The sequence below is a fragment of the Alosa pseudoharengus genome, unplaced genomic scaffold (assembly GCF_046254945.1).
Source record: "Alosa pseudoharengus isolate Yale_2024_CS ecotype anadromous, Long Island Sound unplaced genomic scaffold, YU_APseudo_1.1 YU_APseudo_1.1_scf_16, whole genome shotgun sequence".
NCBI lineage: Eukaryota > Metazoa > Chordata > Actinopteri > Clupeiformes > Clupeidae > Alosa > Alosa pseudoharengus.
In genome coordinates, this window is record NW_027468630.1 from 34,857,813 (window position 1) to 34,875,202 (window position 17,390).

Below are 17,390 nucleotides of genomic sequence, written 5' to 3' on the forward strand. Positions count from 1 at the left end.
CTATTGTCTGCCTGTGAGACACCACACGGATTGAACTCCAGCGCTCAAGCCTACATATGACTCTAATGATGCAGCTGCCCCGCTGCCATAGAGACCCTCAAAGTACAATAGCTTTTTAAAATGTGGATCTTCAAATATGGTCAGGCCATGCTATCAATATGCAGCTATTAGTTAAGTGCTATGTGGAGGCGGCTATCGTGTAGGAGGAGAATAAAAGAGAAAGAAAGACAAAGAGTGCACACGAGAGAGAGAGAGAGAGAAAGAGAGAGAGGGGGGGGTAGAGAGAAAAAGAAAGAGAGCCGGAGTGAGTTTGCCTTTGCCTGTCTGGACCCCAAGCCTTCCTTCGCTGCTCTTGTCAGAAGGTAAATAGCTATTGGCTGCTCAATAAGTGACTTCAGTGCATGGAGTGAGGGCCTTTTTCCCAGGGCTCTCCCCAGCCTTGACAAGCATGTATTGACAGAACAGTTACACACTAACCCATTGGGGGAAATCCTCCATACTGAGCCCCAGGCAGCTGATAAATGGAACTCATACGCTACCTGGGAGCTTAAGGGCACCATGATCGTACACACACACACACACACACACACACACACACACACACACACACACACACACAGACCCACTGCACGCACACATACACACTCACACACACCAAACCACATGCACACACAAACACACGCAGAGCAAGGCATACTCGCAAACACTTGTACAGGCACAGCTGAAGGCATATGTATGCGCACAAAAGACACACACACACAGACAAACACACACACACACACACGCATGCATACCAACAAGGACACATGTCCGAGCACAGCAGCCACCCCATGTCAGTCTAAAGGAGCCCCAGCAGAGGCTGTGAGCCTGCTTCTCCGGAGAGGAGAGGAGCGGGTGGGCGGGTTGGAGAAGGGCAGAGTGGAAAGGTGAAAAGGTCAAGGTCGTCCAGACAACCTTCATCATCTCGGGAGCGAGCGTTCTCATCAGATTCTGCCTCATGGGCTAATCACTCAGGCCGATTACAGGAGGTGAATTACAGAACACACTCGCTCGATACCCTCGCCCATGATCAAAATATTTTATTAAAAACAGAGCAAGAAAAAAACACACACACACACCACTCAATACCCAATTAAGGGCCTTGGAAATAGCTCCCTAGCACTCATCTGAGTGTCTGTATTGACACAGATCAGGAGAGAGATGTATGTGCGTGTGTGTGTGTGTGTGTGTGTGTGTGTCTACAAAATAATCAGTGTGCATAGCTTGGCAAATGACAGCGGCGTGGCCGTGGTGTGTTACATGTCAATTCCTCGTCGCCTAATGTGTGTGTGTGTCGCTTATAGACCATTCAGACAGCCCCATCAGGAAGGTGTTCCACCCCAGAGGGAGAAAGAAGGGATGTGGGGTGAGGGAAGAGGAAGTGTGTGTGGTTGTGTGTGTGTGTGTGTGTGTGTTCCGGGGAGGTGGGCACAGGGGAGCAGGAGTGCTGTTGCATGCTTACTCACTCCTCCCTGCCTTGAGCCACCCGCCCAGCATGTCCACACACACACACACACACACACACACGCACACACTTCCACTCTTTCCCGATGCAAGGCTGATAAATAGCCGGGGGTAGAGCACTTGCTTTCACTTTGTGATATGATGTCAGTAACCTTCATTGATCCACAGGCGGGCAGGCAGGCCTTATCGCTGCGCCTGGCTCTGTGATATACTGTGATCTGGGGGTGGGGGTGTGTGAGGGGGGGTGCAGACTGCTTTTTAATACACTGCAATTGGGTAACGGTGTCACAGGCTAACCCCAATGCCTGGCCACCACCTGAGGCGATATTTTACTCCAGAAGCCTGACATCTGGGAAGGTGCTCTCTCTCACTCTTTCTTGATCTCACAATCTTTTTTTTAACCTGCGCGCGCACGCACACACACACACACACACACACAAACACACACACACACACACACACACACACACACAAGCCAATGGAAAATGCATCCTCTTACTCATTATTCTAGTGAAATGGACCACACCTGTCTCAGTGCTATATGTTCTCCCTACATGCAGTGCTATTATAATCCCAGTAGGTCTCTCATCCATCACTGGGTGTCTGCACTCAGAGGGAGTAGCAGAGTCAACAGCGAGCTTTCTCTCGCCTGGAAAATTCTAGAGCCATGTTAAAATGTGAGAGAAAGATGGAGATATTACAGAGATTTACCTTCATACACTTAATTCTCTATACGCCATTGCACACACAATGCACACATGTGACACACTCACATACTTAAACGCATGCACACACAAACTTTGCAGCTCCACCCCATAGTTCACACCCAATACCATCATACAACCCCCCTCTCCCTTCTTTGTTGGCCTAATAACACCTCCAACATACTGCTAGGGAAAAGTTGCTGAAACTACTACAAAAAAGTGGCATGAAAAGAAGTGCACTGAAATGTATGAAAAGAATCACTATCACTAGATATACACATCCATACTAATACAGCTGAAGCCTACATAGCTTGTTATTAGCATGTGCCGCTAACACATACCCAGACACGTGCATGCGGCAGGGCTGCCCCTCTCCTGCACCAGCTCCCACCGTGTGCAGCGTGGGTTGAGGAGAGCAAAAGATAAAGGAGACTGGACAACAAGCGGCGGCATTATCCCACCTATTGATTTTAGCTGCTGGGTATTAGAGGGGGAAACAGCGGGTTTATCGGGCCAGGATCCCGCTGCACTTTTACTAACTAAACGAGTATTTTCAGGGCTTATCAGACAAAGAGCCTATTACTGACACCCTCGGTTGCCCCCCAGAGCTGGTGGAGGAGCGTTAGCGTGCTAACTCTGCTCAGGCCACAGCTTTCGCGACGCCATCGGGACACCCCCTGAAGAAGCGGGTTCCAACGAAGCCTAAAAACACATTATGGATTTGTCTATTGAAGTATAGACATATGGGTGAAGCAAAGCAATGGCACTGGGTGGAGCAATGTTCTACTCGTCTTCTGTTGGCTAAGTGTCTGAGCTAAATGTGGGTATTTCGTTAAAACCCTCACTATGTTTTTTTTTTTCGAGCACACGAAAGAGAAATAGTTGAGATAATAGGAGTGGTATAATCCCTCAGTGCAGGCTAATACATCCTCTAATCATGGAGAAAACCGCACCTTTTAATTACTGTTAGGGGAAGAAAAATAGATCTTTAAAGCCTGGGAGTTAGCCACGGCGCGGGTAAACCCTTATCTTCCACCGCACTAGGGTAATGCCAGAAGAGGGGTGGAGGGTAAGGCCACACGAGGCACATGCGAGGGATGAAAGGTTTTCATCTTTCCACCGAAAGAGACCACTTAGGGGGAAGGTATTTAATTTCAGCATCTACCTATTTCCCCCTGAATGAATAATGAAGAGGAGCTGAGGCACGCCAAATTTCCCTCAGCAATTATCACAAAAAATCTATAATCCAATCAATGCACAATCCAAAAGATTATTTTAATAGATACAAAACGCTCAGCAAAATATTGCATGTGACGGGGAGGGCAGGTCAGTGAGTTTAAATGACTGTGGAAGCAAATGACCACAGTAGAGCAGGACTATGAAGACATGAGAAAGAGAGAGACAGAGAGAGAGAGAGAGAACAGGATAATTTACATATTTCTGCTGAAACAATAGCCCAGTGTTTCAGTCACAGAGTGTGAGAGACTGGGAGAGTATTTGGGGCGGAGGTAAGGGAGGTTGCAAAACAAAATAACCAACGGACCAAAAAAAAGGAAAACGCAAGAAAGCAAGCAAACAACATTAAAAACAATCCTTTGAAGTTAATCCACCCAAGCCCACATCCTAGCCCACGCTGTGTGTAATTCACCTCGTCCTCGAGTGATAGTCAGTATCAGGGAGAGGAAGGAATGAGCCGGCGTGAGACAGACAGATGATCCGGAGGTGAAGAATCAGAGATAGACAGAGTGGACGAGAGCTGTGAGAGATGGCCTCTATCAGCCATCCAGGGGAAGAGAGCGTCGCAATCCATAACAGAGAGGGAGAGAGAGAGAGAGAGAGGGAGAGAGGGCTAGTGAGAGAAAGAGATATAGAGAGAGAAAGAGAGAGACATGGTTGGGTGGGTGGGGAGCGGGAGAAGGGGGGTGTCGCTGGCTGCCTGAACTCAGCCTTGGCACTCGCCAAAGGGGCAGCGCTTCGTCGGCGTGGCTCCTGCCTACCCTATCTTCACACTGGCCCTGTAATTTGCTAGGGGCGGAGATAAATCTTATCTCTGAGACCTGATTAAGTTTTTAATTTACACCCCAATCAATAGCCTAGGTCTATTGGCAATGTGTCTAAAACTCTATTTACCAAAGGATTCCCTGCTATCAATTGATCAAGGAACTAACAGCCATAAATTATAGACACATGCATGTGTGTGTGTGTGTGTGTGTGTGTGTGTGTGTGTGTGTGTTGGAACGTATATGTGCATGTGTGTGTGTGTGTGTGAGGGTGTGTTATTTGTGCCTGAGGGACTTTTTAGGTGAAAATAAGATGGTGGGGAAGTTTTGGCTCCAGGGCCATGGTCAATACCCCCAACAGAGCTGATCACCTTACACCAGCCCTCCCCCAGGGACCCTCCGAGCTATGACTACATCTGTGAACAAAAGACTAGCAGCGGCGGTGGTGGTATGTGTGTGTGTGTGTGTGTGTGTGTGTGTGTGTGCGTGCGTGTGTGTGTATGTGTATGCACACAGATAACCAATCATGTGAGTGCATATCCTTCTGTGTGCCTGAGTTTATATGTACTGTATTCATTGATTTATTCAATCTTTCAGCATGCTGTATTCCTCCATCCTATAATAATGTCTTTTGTTCACAGACTAGGATAATACTACACTGCCATTCACAGAGCCATTGAGTCCCTCGCTCAGTCATTACAATCCTCTCCTCCCCTCCTTCTCTTTCTCTCTCCCTCTCTCTCTCCCCCTCTCTCCTCTTTACTCGGCCAGGGTCACAGTGAAAGAGTGAAAGAAAGAGAATGAGAGAGAGAGAAAAAAAGAGAGAGAGAGTGGCTGTGCTAGAGACCTGCCCTCTACCACCCTCCCACTTCCTGCCGATTCTGCATGAGCGCCATTATCTGTTTACAGTCCTGCTCTTTCCCAGCGGAACTGTTAAAGAGGAATCCGTTCCAGTCCCGGCTCCCCTAGCCGGCCGCGAATTCCTGAACGCAGTTCCTACGCCATGCTCCATGGCATCCCGCCTGGGAAACAGAGCGGCGGATTGTTCAGGCACCAGTTAGCACCAACCATGACATGCAGGAAACGTCCCAGAGGCTATTTTAAGCCATTCAGATGTTTGTTTAGAACTGAGAGAGAAAGAGAGAGAGAGCGAGAGAGGTGGGGTGTGTTGGGGAGGGAGAGGGAGAGGGAGGAGAGAGAGAGAGAGAGAGAGAGTTTGTGGCACTAGCTGTGGTTGTATGTTCAGTACACACACACACACACACACCCACGCACATACAAACACAGAGAGACAGACGAAGGCTGCATAGGGGAACTATGACTGAGAGAAATTCAACACCGCGATGGCCCGGATCGCATTCTTCTCCGTGGGGGAGTGTACCACCTGACCGCCTGAGCTGAGCTGGACAGGGGAGTCAAGCATGCCGGGGGGATGCAGTGGGCAGCTGCTTTTAGAGCTGCCGCACACCAGCCATCCACGTCGTCATCCGTCCAGCACAGCAGCGCGGCCAGAGCACACTCTGGACCACTCAGCAGAGGGGAGGGAGGAGCAGGACGCAGGGCGGAGTGGGTGTAGAGTGGGTGGCACTATCGCCATGGAGAAAGTGTCGTCATAGCGCTTTTTTTTTCTCACTCTTCCACCATGACCCTTGCTGACTCGGTCGATTCCTTAACGTGAGATCACTTTGGACAGCTGACCTCGATATCAACCGCACAGTGCCGACGAAACAGATCCTATGTGTGTGTGTGTGTGTGTGTGTGTGTGTGTGTGTGTGTGTGTGTGTGTGTGTGAGAGTGTTCTCCTTTCACTCCCAAACGCTGCCACACAGAGAAGGCTCCACTCTGACACTCGCCATTTAGCTGAAGCCTCCCCCTTGCCTGTTTTTAATTCATCAAACATGGCCCATTTGAGGGAATTAGAGGCATTAACTCAGGTAAAGTAAACAAGTCTTTCCCCCTCTTTCTCTCCCTCCCTCCTTCCCTCCCTCCTTCAGAGCGAGGGATCTAAATGAGGGAAAACACAAGGCAGGGCTTTATAAGCACAGCCTGTCCGAGACGTTTATCTTCAAAAAAGCCACAGCCACAGTATCTCACACTCTTACCCCCAAATCTTTCATTCTCTCTCTTTCTTTCTCTCTTTCTCTCTCTCTTTTCCCCTTTTTAGCTCTGCTGTGTGTAACACACCACAGAAACAGCAGGACTGATGCATCCAGGGGCCTTCTACATGTCTTGTGACAGAACGTTTTCGATAATGCTGTAGGCAGGAGAGAGAGAGGGAGAGAGAGAGAGAGAGAGAGAGAGAAGAAGAAGAATGCTGAGATGGACGCTTGCGGGGGAATTTTAAGTGCAACTTTGTCATTAAGCGTTAAGTTGTCTGCCAGTACTCTGCGTAAACACAGGACGGCATTATACGTAATTACAGCAGGGATATGTCTCTCTCTCTCTCTATGTATGAATTAGGCCAGTGGCCAGACAAGTCTCTCATACATACAGACTATTCCAGGGCCCTGAATTGATGCTTTGAATTAGGTCTTAATCCATGAAATGACAAAGGTGTGCAAAAGTGATCCAAGAATCCCTCTTCGTAGGTACTAGGTAGGTGGAAATGCGGACAAGAAAGCTGTACAAAGCGTACAAGTTCTCAAGGGTAAGTGAAAATGTTTGGGTGTCTACAGAGAGACAGAGAGACACTATAGAGCTCAGAGGGCCCTATCAGCTGAAGTCTGGCTCAGACGTTTGTCCACATTAAAGCGTCCAAGCCTGCGGGACCGCTGACCATCACAGAGGCCCACGTCCTGCTTCCGAGCGATAATCGCCACTTTATCTCTGTCCAAACATTACAAGAGATGTGGGACGCTTCCCAGAGCCGCCTCGGCCGTCCTGCCCTGTCCGGCGCTCCTGCCTGTGTCCCCTGTGACCTATCCCACAATCCTCCCTTCTAGGCACCACGGCGGGGATTTTTCTCCCCCCCCCCCCCCCCCCCTTCCTCACCCACCCACTCATGAAGGGGGTCTTTTGCCGCCCCTACTCCAGGGTCTCTCATGTCTCCATCCCGATTCGATTGATGCAATTATTGGAGTGCGCGGGCTGAGGAGAGAGTGCGGTATAATGGGAAACATTTTCCACTGTCCTCCTCATGTTTCTCACGGCGGCTATAATTAGCCAACTTTGTTTCTCACCGGACGGCCCAAATGGTATTTACATGCGCCGGGCCCCATTTGGCTTCGCGGCCACCATTCCTCTGAAATCGACTCAGAAAGAGCCTGTCTCGGAAGGCCTGTGAACACAAGTGCTGGGCTGAGTGTGTGTGTGCGTGTGTGTGTGTGTGTGTGTGTGTGTGTGAAGCCAGCATTCCCAAGGAGCCCGTCCTGAACTGACACTTCATAACGAGCACATAAGCACTGTTTAAGAAGTGTAATTGCTAAAAAATCATAATAATCAGTAGTAAAAAAGTTGATTTTCTCAATCTTTCCTGGCATACTGACGTGCGTCAGAAAGGCCAATGCAGCTCTGTTGGAGCCAGTGGTCTCCAGCGAGGACAAAACATTCCAGAACCAGAGCTGTGCCCTGGACTAGAGTGTAAATGAGCATTAGCAGACACTCACACACACACTCACACACTCATGGCTGTCTCAGCTATTACACAGGTCCCCACTCCCCAGAGCCAAGTTGGGTCAGTCAGGAAAACTGCTGGTGCAGTTACAGTCACACACAAACACACGGAGCACACTCTGACTGGAGTAAATCTTTAAGGTACTGAAAACGGACGTTCTTCAGGCAGATCAAGAGAACCTTCCTTAAGGACAACTACTAATGGGAAATAAATCAGTGGCAGCGAGAAAAAGCGATTTCTGCCAGGCTGAGGGTACTTAAGGGCATTAATGTTTTATTTTTTGCTTTGTTCTCTTTCCCCTTTCAACTCAGGCTCATTAAAGCCCATCTTGATTTGCTGAGGAGGCCTTTGTTTGAAGGCTATTTGTCTGTAAACAGGGCCGGGGAGGTGGCAGGAGAGGGGAGGAGAGCACGGCCAGCTGAAGAGAGTTGCTTCAGGGGTGGGCAGGGCCTGGTTTCAGTTGAGGGAAAACACACACACACACCCACACACACACACACACTACTACCTCCCTCCCTTCTCTCTCTCTCTCTCTCTCCCTCTCTCTCTCTTCTCTCTTCTCTGCTTTGCCACGATTGTAAACTTTTCTGTTGATATGCAAAGCGGCGCGGATCATTGGAGTCCCCATGGTAACAGCGCCCCTGCTTTGCACAAATGTAATGATTAATCGTGGCTTTGATAACAATGGCCAGAGTGGTTGTTCCAACACAAACGGTCAGGGGGAGCAAGCGTGTGTCAGTGGGGGGACGAACCATACACAAACACGCATGCACGTAGACCTCCAAACATACACACACACACCACACATACACACACACACATGCACGGGCTAGGCTGTCACTGTCTCCCCTGCTGCTGGCTGTCCTCTTTCGTAAAACTTGTGAATACACACACACACACACACACACACACACACACACACATAAACACACACATAAACACACACACACACAGGAAGATCACATGCACTGCCGACAGGAGTAGATGAAAATCTGTTTTTGAGCTCATGATGGGAGCTGTACACACAAACAAACATACACACACACACACACACACACACAGACGGCTCTCAGCCTGCACAGCTGCATTTCTTGCATTAAAGCCGCACTGCTTTTCAAATGATTTTAATCAGGAGCAGGGGCCGCCACATAAACTAATCTACTCTTCTGTCCATCTAAACACAAGCACACACACACACACGCACACACACACACACACGCACGCACGCACGCACACACACATCTCATCCACCCATCCACTTCATGTTCCCACTCTCTTTCTTCCTCTCATTTACTAATTAGCTTGCATTCTCTGACAGTCTCAGGTTCTTTCTCCCCCCTTGCCACTTCAAACAAATTCCCTCAAATCACTGTTAACATGTTTTTTTTTCACTCTCTCTCTCTCTTTCTGTGTGCGTGTGTGCCTTGTTAAAGACACTTCACTGTAATCTGGCTGCTCCTCCCATGTGGTGAGCTCATAGATGCAGGAGCGTCAGTGGCGGACAGTGATGTGTATCTATGCTTTCCATATGAGCCCATCACTCCTGTGTTAAACCCACAGATGCCCCACAGAGACATAGGCCATCGTCTGGCAAATCTCATATTAAAGATGGGTGAGAGCCATAGAGCCATAAGAAATATGGGTATAGAGAGAGAGAGGGGGGGGGAGAGAGAGGGGGAGGGAGAGGAGGGGTATGGCAATCTGTGAATTTGCTTTTACGACTGCAGGCCAGTTGTAGTGCTGCTGGTGGTTACAGTACAAACCTATTCAGAAATGTGGCCAAAACTGGAGAGGAATAGACAGGACAGAGACATGGAGAGAGAAACAGAGAGAGAGATATAGACAGATGGAGAGAGAGAGAGAGAGAGATGGAGAGAGAGAGAGAGAGAGGAGAGTAATTCAATCAGCAGCACTCTGGCTTGATGCAGATTCACTTTGTCAGTTGCGCTTTACCATTAATTCATCATTCTGAAAACGGAGACAATCACAACAATCATTTCTTTCAACCCAGATACCTGGCACTGGAGTGGGGGGTTCAAATCGAATCACAGGGATTTTTATTGGCTGACACCAGTGCCACTCCTCCTCCAGCACACACACACACACACACACCCGGTCCTGGCGACAGGCCCCTCCATCCTGGCTGTGCCATTAGAGTGGAGCCCTCCCAGAGCAGGGCAAACCCACCAATTAGGCCGAAAATCACAATTAGCTAAGGGGATGTCAGCCCAGCCGATATGGCCATCAAATGACTGAGGGAACTCAGCTTTGGCAGGGACATGTACTAGCACACACACACACACACACTGGACAGGACTCACACAATATAGGAAGTGTGTTCATGTGCCTATCTGTGTGTGTGCAACTGCTACTGTGTCTAGTCGCACAGATGGACTAATCTGTCCAAGGGTGGTGGCCTGTCCTGGGAAAGGGCTCTATGCATGTTTAAGAGTGTGTGTGTGTGTGTGTGTGTGTGTTCAGCTGTATAGCAGAGGGTTAACAGCAGCGTGAAGTGAAACAATGAAATAATGGCAGCTTGTGAGTGAGTGAACATTGAAAAGCGAGGGGGCCTCTCTCCCTCTCTCCTTGTCGGAGGCTGTTGCAGATGTTGCTGGGCCCTGACAGGTCACACAATCACACGCATTAGCATTCCTGATAGGGGGAGTCTGGATTAAAAGCCTGAATGCCTTTCTCAAGTCTGTCAGACCTGAACACACAGAAGAGAGAGAGGGACAGAGAGAGAGAGAGAGAGGGGGAGAGAGAGAAGGCAGATGGAGGGAGAGAGCGACACACAGAGAAGAAAGAAGCAGAAGAAAAGTACTTTGATAGGGACTTAAAGATAGACACGTGGAGTATTGAAGGGAGAAAAGGAGAGATTGTGAAAGGGGGGGGGTGGACAGCACAGTGACCATAGAGTGCGAAAGAATAAACTAAAGTGACACAGGTGAGAGTGAACGATGAGGTGGAGTAAAGCAAACGCCAGAGCCCCCCAAGTGTGTCTGTGTCTATGCATGTGAGTGTGCTTCATATGAACAGTTAAGAGAAGAGAGAATTTCTATTTATATCTAAATGTGTGTGTGTGTCTGTGTGTGTGCGTGTTTATGAGGGTAGAAGGCTCCTCCTCTTTCCCAGGACAGAGGTCCAGGCAGCCTCATATTTCTTGTTGCTGTCAGGCAGGCCTGAGAGACATAGACAGTGAGCAGCAGCTGTTTTCTACGAGGTGCCCTGGACCATGCTCACTCCAACACACACGCACAAACACACACACACACACAGAGACATACACACAAACACTTTGATCCGATAGCCAAAGCCCACGCCAAGTGTCTCCACTCTCTCACTCTGCCACCCACCTTTATCATGTGCGTATCTGCCTGTGTGAAACTGTATTTCACATCTATAATTAGGAGTGTGTGTGAGAGAGGGTTTGTGTGTGAATGTGTGTGTGGGGTTGTTGCTGCTGATCCGGGCATGTTAAAAGGGCAGCATGGTTGAAACCCAAGCGCCAGCCTGACACTGCTGCCATAGCTGTGACTCCCTTTCTGTTATTTCTTCATACTATCTATGTGTGCGTGTGTACACTCACACACACACACACACAAGACACACACACACGAGACACACACACGAGTCACACGGGAATGCTTCAAAATGGACATTTATTCATCGGACACTGGAGAAAATTATGGTGACGCACACGCAAACACAAGAATTCACTCTGACCAACACACACGGCCAACACACCCCACTGCGACACACAATAGCTGCTTATTCATGATAACCAAAGAGGCACCGCAACTAATTACTTTTTATTGAAACAACTGCAGAAGGATGACTTGAGCAACTATGCAACTGATTTTTAAAAGCACACAGCGATGGTAGCCAGGCAAGAGAGAGAGAGAGAGAGAGAGAAAGAGAAAGAGAGAGAAAGAGAGAGGGCGCGGAATAAAAGCTAACAGCTTATCCAGCTGCTCCTTCTTAATAGAGGTCAAACTTTAACTTCAAACCGAAGGGGATCTGGCCAGTGTCAAAAAATGTCCTAGCCCATTTCCTCCCCAGTCCACGAGAAGAACCATTACATTCCAAATGGAGGCACTGTTTTCTCGTTCGCTCTCTCTCGTTCTCGCTTTCTCTGTCTGTGTGTGTGTGTGTTGTTTGCATCCCTTGGCCGTATCATAATTCTATCAATGCTAATTACTTACAGCACTGCTGTCATTTCAGTGAGAGATACCTCTCAATCAACAACGCTGCTCATTCTCTGGGCTTGGTCCAGCACAGCTGCCCCAGAGCCCAGGGATCCTGCAGTCCTACACGCCCGGACGGCAACCAACCATTATTTTCATATTCCATTAATCTGTCGATTCATTATTTTCTCAATTATGTGTCTTCAAATTCCTTGTTTGTCCAAAGATATTTAGCTGTTATAGGGGAGGAGGTAAAGCAGGAAATTCAAGTTTAAGGAGATACAATTTAATAGTTGACACCAAATCAATTAATTGATTAATTGTTGGAGCTCTAATACAAAAACACATACACACACCAACACACATCTTCACTGCATGGGGTTTCATTTTCAGTGCTGTTATTCTTACCTGAGCTCCTCCAGCTACACTGACCTCATTGAGACGTAATGCTGAAATGTACTAATTCTGTGAGGGGGTAGGGGTGGACAGAAAAAGCACGTGCTCACCGAGCATCAGCCTTGCTCTGCGGCTGTTTATTTTCATGCCGTGTTGTCATTGTGGCGATTAAGTTGTTTGCAATAGGGAGGAGCCCCAGTAGGCCCGACACATCCTGGGGCTAGAGTAGACTGAGGCTGCCGGTGCGCACGGCCCCCCTGCTGTCCCGCTGCCTGGGAGTCCCTGGTGATGAGCTGGAGCAGGGAGAGCAGAGCGGAGAGGAGAGGAGGGTGTCTGGCACCTCAGAGTGGCCCCGTTCCTGTCCCCATCCCCACCCCACCTCATGTCTGCGGTTAAGCTAATTTCTCCTCTCCGCCTGTTCATACATTTGCATGCTATTAAAAACCTGACCTGAATGCATTTTTAACAGCTGGAGTAATTAGCAGAGCATTCTTTGTGAGTGTGTGTGTGTGTGAGTGTGTGTGTGTGTGTGTGTGTGTGTGTGTGTGTGTGAGTAAGAGAGAGAGTGAGAGAGGCTTCATTCCGCCTTGACCACAGGTGTAGGGTAACACCAGACAGTACCGGCTCAGACACAGATGAAAGTTGAAGTAAACAAGAGTCTGGGTTCTCCCTTTTTACCATGCAACATTAGCACACACACACACGCTCTCGGAGAGGGGAGAGAGGAGACGTGCTGTCAGGCTTGACACCTCCATACAAAGGGGGAGTGTCAATGAGGGGCTAATAAGGAAAGACAATGAGTAAATGGGCTGGGAAAGTCCATCCCCGCGTGTCACAACTCCCCAGCTCACTCGGCCGGCGCTGGCACGAACACAAAAGGGCCCCGTGCCGCCTGCAATTAGCTGCCCAATTGGTTGTTTTGCATTTGCATATAAATGCGTGCACTGGCAAGCACTAAACACGCTTACACAAGCCAGGCCCAAAGCAGGCGGCCACCACACCTCACTCCACTTGGAGGGGTGGAAGGGGGGATCCCAGGGGCCCTGTTTGGAGGAGAGGAGCAAGAGAACACCCACCCCCCCTTTTTTCCTCTTTTCTCTCTTTCTCTCATCTCCCTCGGCCTTTTGCCCACGCAGAGTGTGACAGGCTGGCACCCATCTGTGGCAAACTCTTTGGCAGCACAAACAACATGTTGCAGGCTCCTCTCCCCACTTCCTGTTTCTAGGGAGATTGTGAAAGGCAGCAGCAGGCTGGCTTCCTGTTGCGAAGAGAAGAGCCCCCACGGTGCTTAGGTCACAAGCGGACACAGGCTGGCCAAGGTGCTGGGCACACAAAACAAAAACAACAACAACACTAGTAAGAGAAGAGAGGAGGATGACAGAAAGCACACACACACACACACTCATAAGTTGTGCTGAGAAGCCTTGTGTAAAGAGAGGTGTGTGTGGGCGGCTCACAGCTTTGGCTGTTGGAGGGGGAGGGAGAGGAGCGGAGATGGTGGACAGAGCCCCAGCCGGCTTTGTTTACAGATAAGAATATGCACAGCCAGCTGCTTCAGTCCTGCCTCTGGAATTTAAGAAATACAGCTACTACGACTACTACTAGCACATACAAACACACACATACAGACACACACACACACACACACACAAACTCCCTGGCCTTGGGACATGACTTATTGTTCCCTGCGTAGTGCGTACAGTGTGTTTGTGCAGGGCTCGGAGCATGCTCTCTCTGGGACTTTTCTCGTCTACTTTGTGTTCTTGCTTCGGTCTCTCTTTCGTTTCCTCTTTAACCCAAACCGCTGTTATGACAGAGGCAATTCATAAAAACTGAACAACGGAAGGAAGTGATGAAACGGGTGTCTGTGCTCCCCCCACCCCAACCCACAGACACCCCCCTTCCCCCCACGCACACACACCCTTACTGTAAACACACACTGTGTCACCTAAAGGGAATAAGTGCAGGGGGCTGGATATGAAGCAGGCCCCACTCTCTCTCTCTCTCTCTCTCTCTCTGTTTCTGGTCCACTCTGTTCATTTTGCTTTCTGTCCTCCACTATCCATTTAAGAAGTGGGGTTAGGAGATAGACTGAATGACCTCAAGGCCTCAGGTCAAACGCTGGCCCTCAGGCTGCCCCGTCCCCAAGCTGAGCTGAGCTGCCATCTAAAGAAGGCCCCATCCTGAAAACCTGGACACCAAACAAACCCAGGGAAACAAAACACCCCTGGCCTGAAAATAAGCTGTCCATGCCATTCCCCACCAATCACCAGCTAAGCCCCCCCCCCCCTCTCCCACCACCACCTCCATCTTTTTCTCCATCTTCCTCTCGGTCACTGTAGCTGTGCAGTCCCTGGTAGGTGCTGCTACGTGCTACGTGCTGCATGTGTCTGGGGTTCAGGTGCACGGCTGCCTTCCTCTCCTCCCACCTGCAGGCTTACTCGATACCCAGCGAATAGTAAACATCACCTCTGAATGACCTCACCTGATTGGGTCTGCTCCAATCAGCTGCTGCTGCAACCGGCTGCCAGTCAGAGCTCGTTGTTTGCTTTTGGACAATGACAACAAAGATCCGGTCAGTCCTGTTCTTACTTTAAAAAAGGAAGGCAGAAACAAAAGAGAACGAAAAAAAAAACAAGTACGCTGTGTTGTTCTTAACCATCCGTGCATATGACTCACAGATAAGTGTGCACGAGTTGATAATGACATGGGAGAATGCATTCGTACCTATAGTATGCCAACAAGGAGTATACACACACCCACACACACACACACAAATACAAACACACACACAAACACACACACATACACACACACACACACACACACACACACACACACACACAGAGACACAGAGACATCTCAAACATGGCATCAGACGTCTACTACCCTGTGTTTGGCATAAAATAATCTGCATCAGGAAGTGCCTGAGCAAGGATTTACACAATGACTAGGTGCCTGAAGGTGTGTACGGTCAAACACACGGTCTTCTAAGCGGAGTGCTACTTGTGGAAAGTGTAAACAGTGGAGCAATGTGTGGCGCGGACCGGGCAGACAGAGTGTCTGTAATGTCACGGCTGCGGAGGTCACCAGGCTGTCACGGCCATCCGTCGACCGTTGGCGGCCGGCCCCCAACCCCCCCCCCTCCCTGCTGCGCGCCACTGTCCCCACCTAAATCTCCAGCCTCATCGATCCCCCGAGACCTGACAACCCAACCCCCCCTGAACCTCCTCACCTCCCGCCCTCATCAAAAAAAACCTCGCCCCCCTCTTGGCAGTAATGACTGTGAGCTAGTGTGTGTGTGTGTGTGTGTGTGTGTGTGTGTCTGTGCATGTGTGCGTGTGTCTATGTGTGCGTGCAGACAGGGGGGGGGGGGGGGGTGTAGTAGAAATTCAAATGAAAACCAAATGAAAATCAAGTCTTGACTTTTGGGGGAGGGGAGGTGTCAGACATAGAAGGGTCAGAGGGTCTGTGAAAAGCTACAGACTGAACATGTACACACACACAAACACACACAGAGACACACCTGACATGGCTGGACTGTTTCTAAGAGCTTTTGCTTAATTTTGGAGATCTGTTTAATAAATGCAAAATGCATATGGCTACAACATCCACCCTTATCCAACTCTAATGTCGGCCAGTATTTGGATATGTGTGTGGAGGGTGTAGGTCCATAGCTACGGTTCTTGTGTGTTGACCAGGACCATGAGTAAGGAGGGTGGAGGGAGGGGGAGATGGAGACTACAGCCAGTCAGCTACCCACCCACCCACCCAGCCAGACACCCTTCAGCTGCCTGCAGAAGTGTCATAATTAGGCTGTATGGAAGAGCTGCTTTAATTGAGGCCCAGTGCAGCACCTAGTGCAGCCTCCGCTACACCTGCCATAAACAGGTTACACCCAAGAGGGGGGAGGCAGGGGTGGAGGGGAGTGCAGGACAGTGCCAATTAAAGCCCCTGGCCAATCCGCTGCCTCTCTCAGGGCCCAGAGTGCGAGCAGACCAATCAGCTCCGGTATTCTTGCGTCTCATTAAATGCATATCTGATCAGGAGGCGACAGAAAGAGACAGGAATTATTCCTTTTTAATTATAATGTCTGGGAGAGGGGGAGATGGTGCAGTAAACAACCACCTCTCCTCCAAAGAGGAAAAAAAACACTGGCATTCACCATAAATAATAAGTGTTTTAATCAGTTTATTATAACATTTATTATCAACACATTTTTAAATACCAAACTAATCAGTCACCTTCTCCTTAAAGCTCAGTACGTATGTTAAATAAACTGTAAGCTATATGAATACTGTTATTATGAATGTAAATTATATTTATTACTAAACTACAATTGGGATCTACTGGCAAGTGGATGAAATACCAATCCACTGATTATAAATGTTCAAAAACACATACAGTAAATGGTAAACATTGAAAAAGCAAAAACGCTAACAACAGAAATGGGCTGTATTCAGTTCTGCCATGTCCATAAACATTCCTGAAGTTATTCCAAAATGGCTGCTCTCATAAACAGATATGATCTCAGTCCACACACTCACTCACAGTCAGAGATTGGCCTTGACACACACACACACACACACACACACAGACACAATAAGCAGTTGATGAATTACACGGAAATAAAGAGTACAATCACAATATCTTCAATTACATGTTGATGCGAAACATGCTTGGCCAGTGACGGAAAGGAAAATGTAATCATCCATGTAAATAAAGCCCAGACGGCAAAGGAACTGCTCCTGGGGTTAATACAATTTCCAATTATTTTCTTGATAATAAACTGAATTATTTTTTATATCTGGTATGAAATGTGCATACAGTATAACTGAATAGAAAGCATTCTTAGCTTTGGAATAAAGTGTTAGACATGTGACCTATTTATGAAATAATAAATGTAATATTAAATCCTGAAAATACTTTATCTATTATACTACCTTAACTATCTGAATACTTTTTTGTGGAAACAGTAATGGTATATTTG

General features: G+C 48.6%; 1 protein-coding gene across 7 annotated transcripts in view; it reads right to left on the reverse strand.

The window, feature by feature from the left end:
* zfhx3b (zinc finger homeobox 3b) overlaps positions 1-17,390 on the reverse strand; it is a 169,449-nt gene that overhangs the window by 142,180 nt on the left and 9,879 nt on the right. Inside the window, exon 1 of one of the 7 annotated variants that reach the window (XM_076287861.1) lies at positions 14,886-14,995. The exons of the other annotated variants lie outside the window; for them this stretch is intronic. The gene's annotated coding sequence lies outside the window, so the exon portion shown is untranslated. Of the gene's footprint in view, positions 1-14,885; positions 14,996-17,390 lie in introns of those variants that run through there. 7 annotated transcript variants of the gene reach the window in all.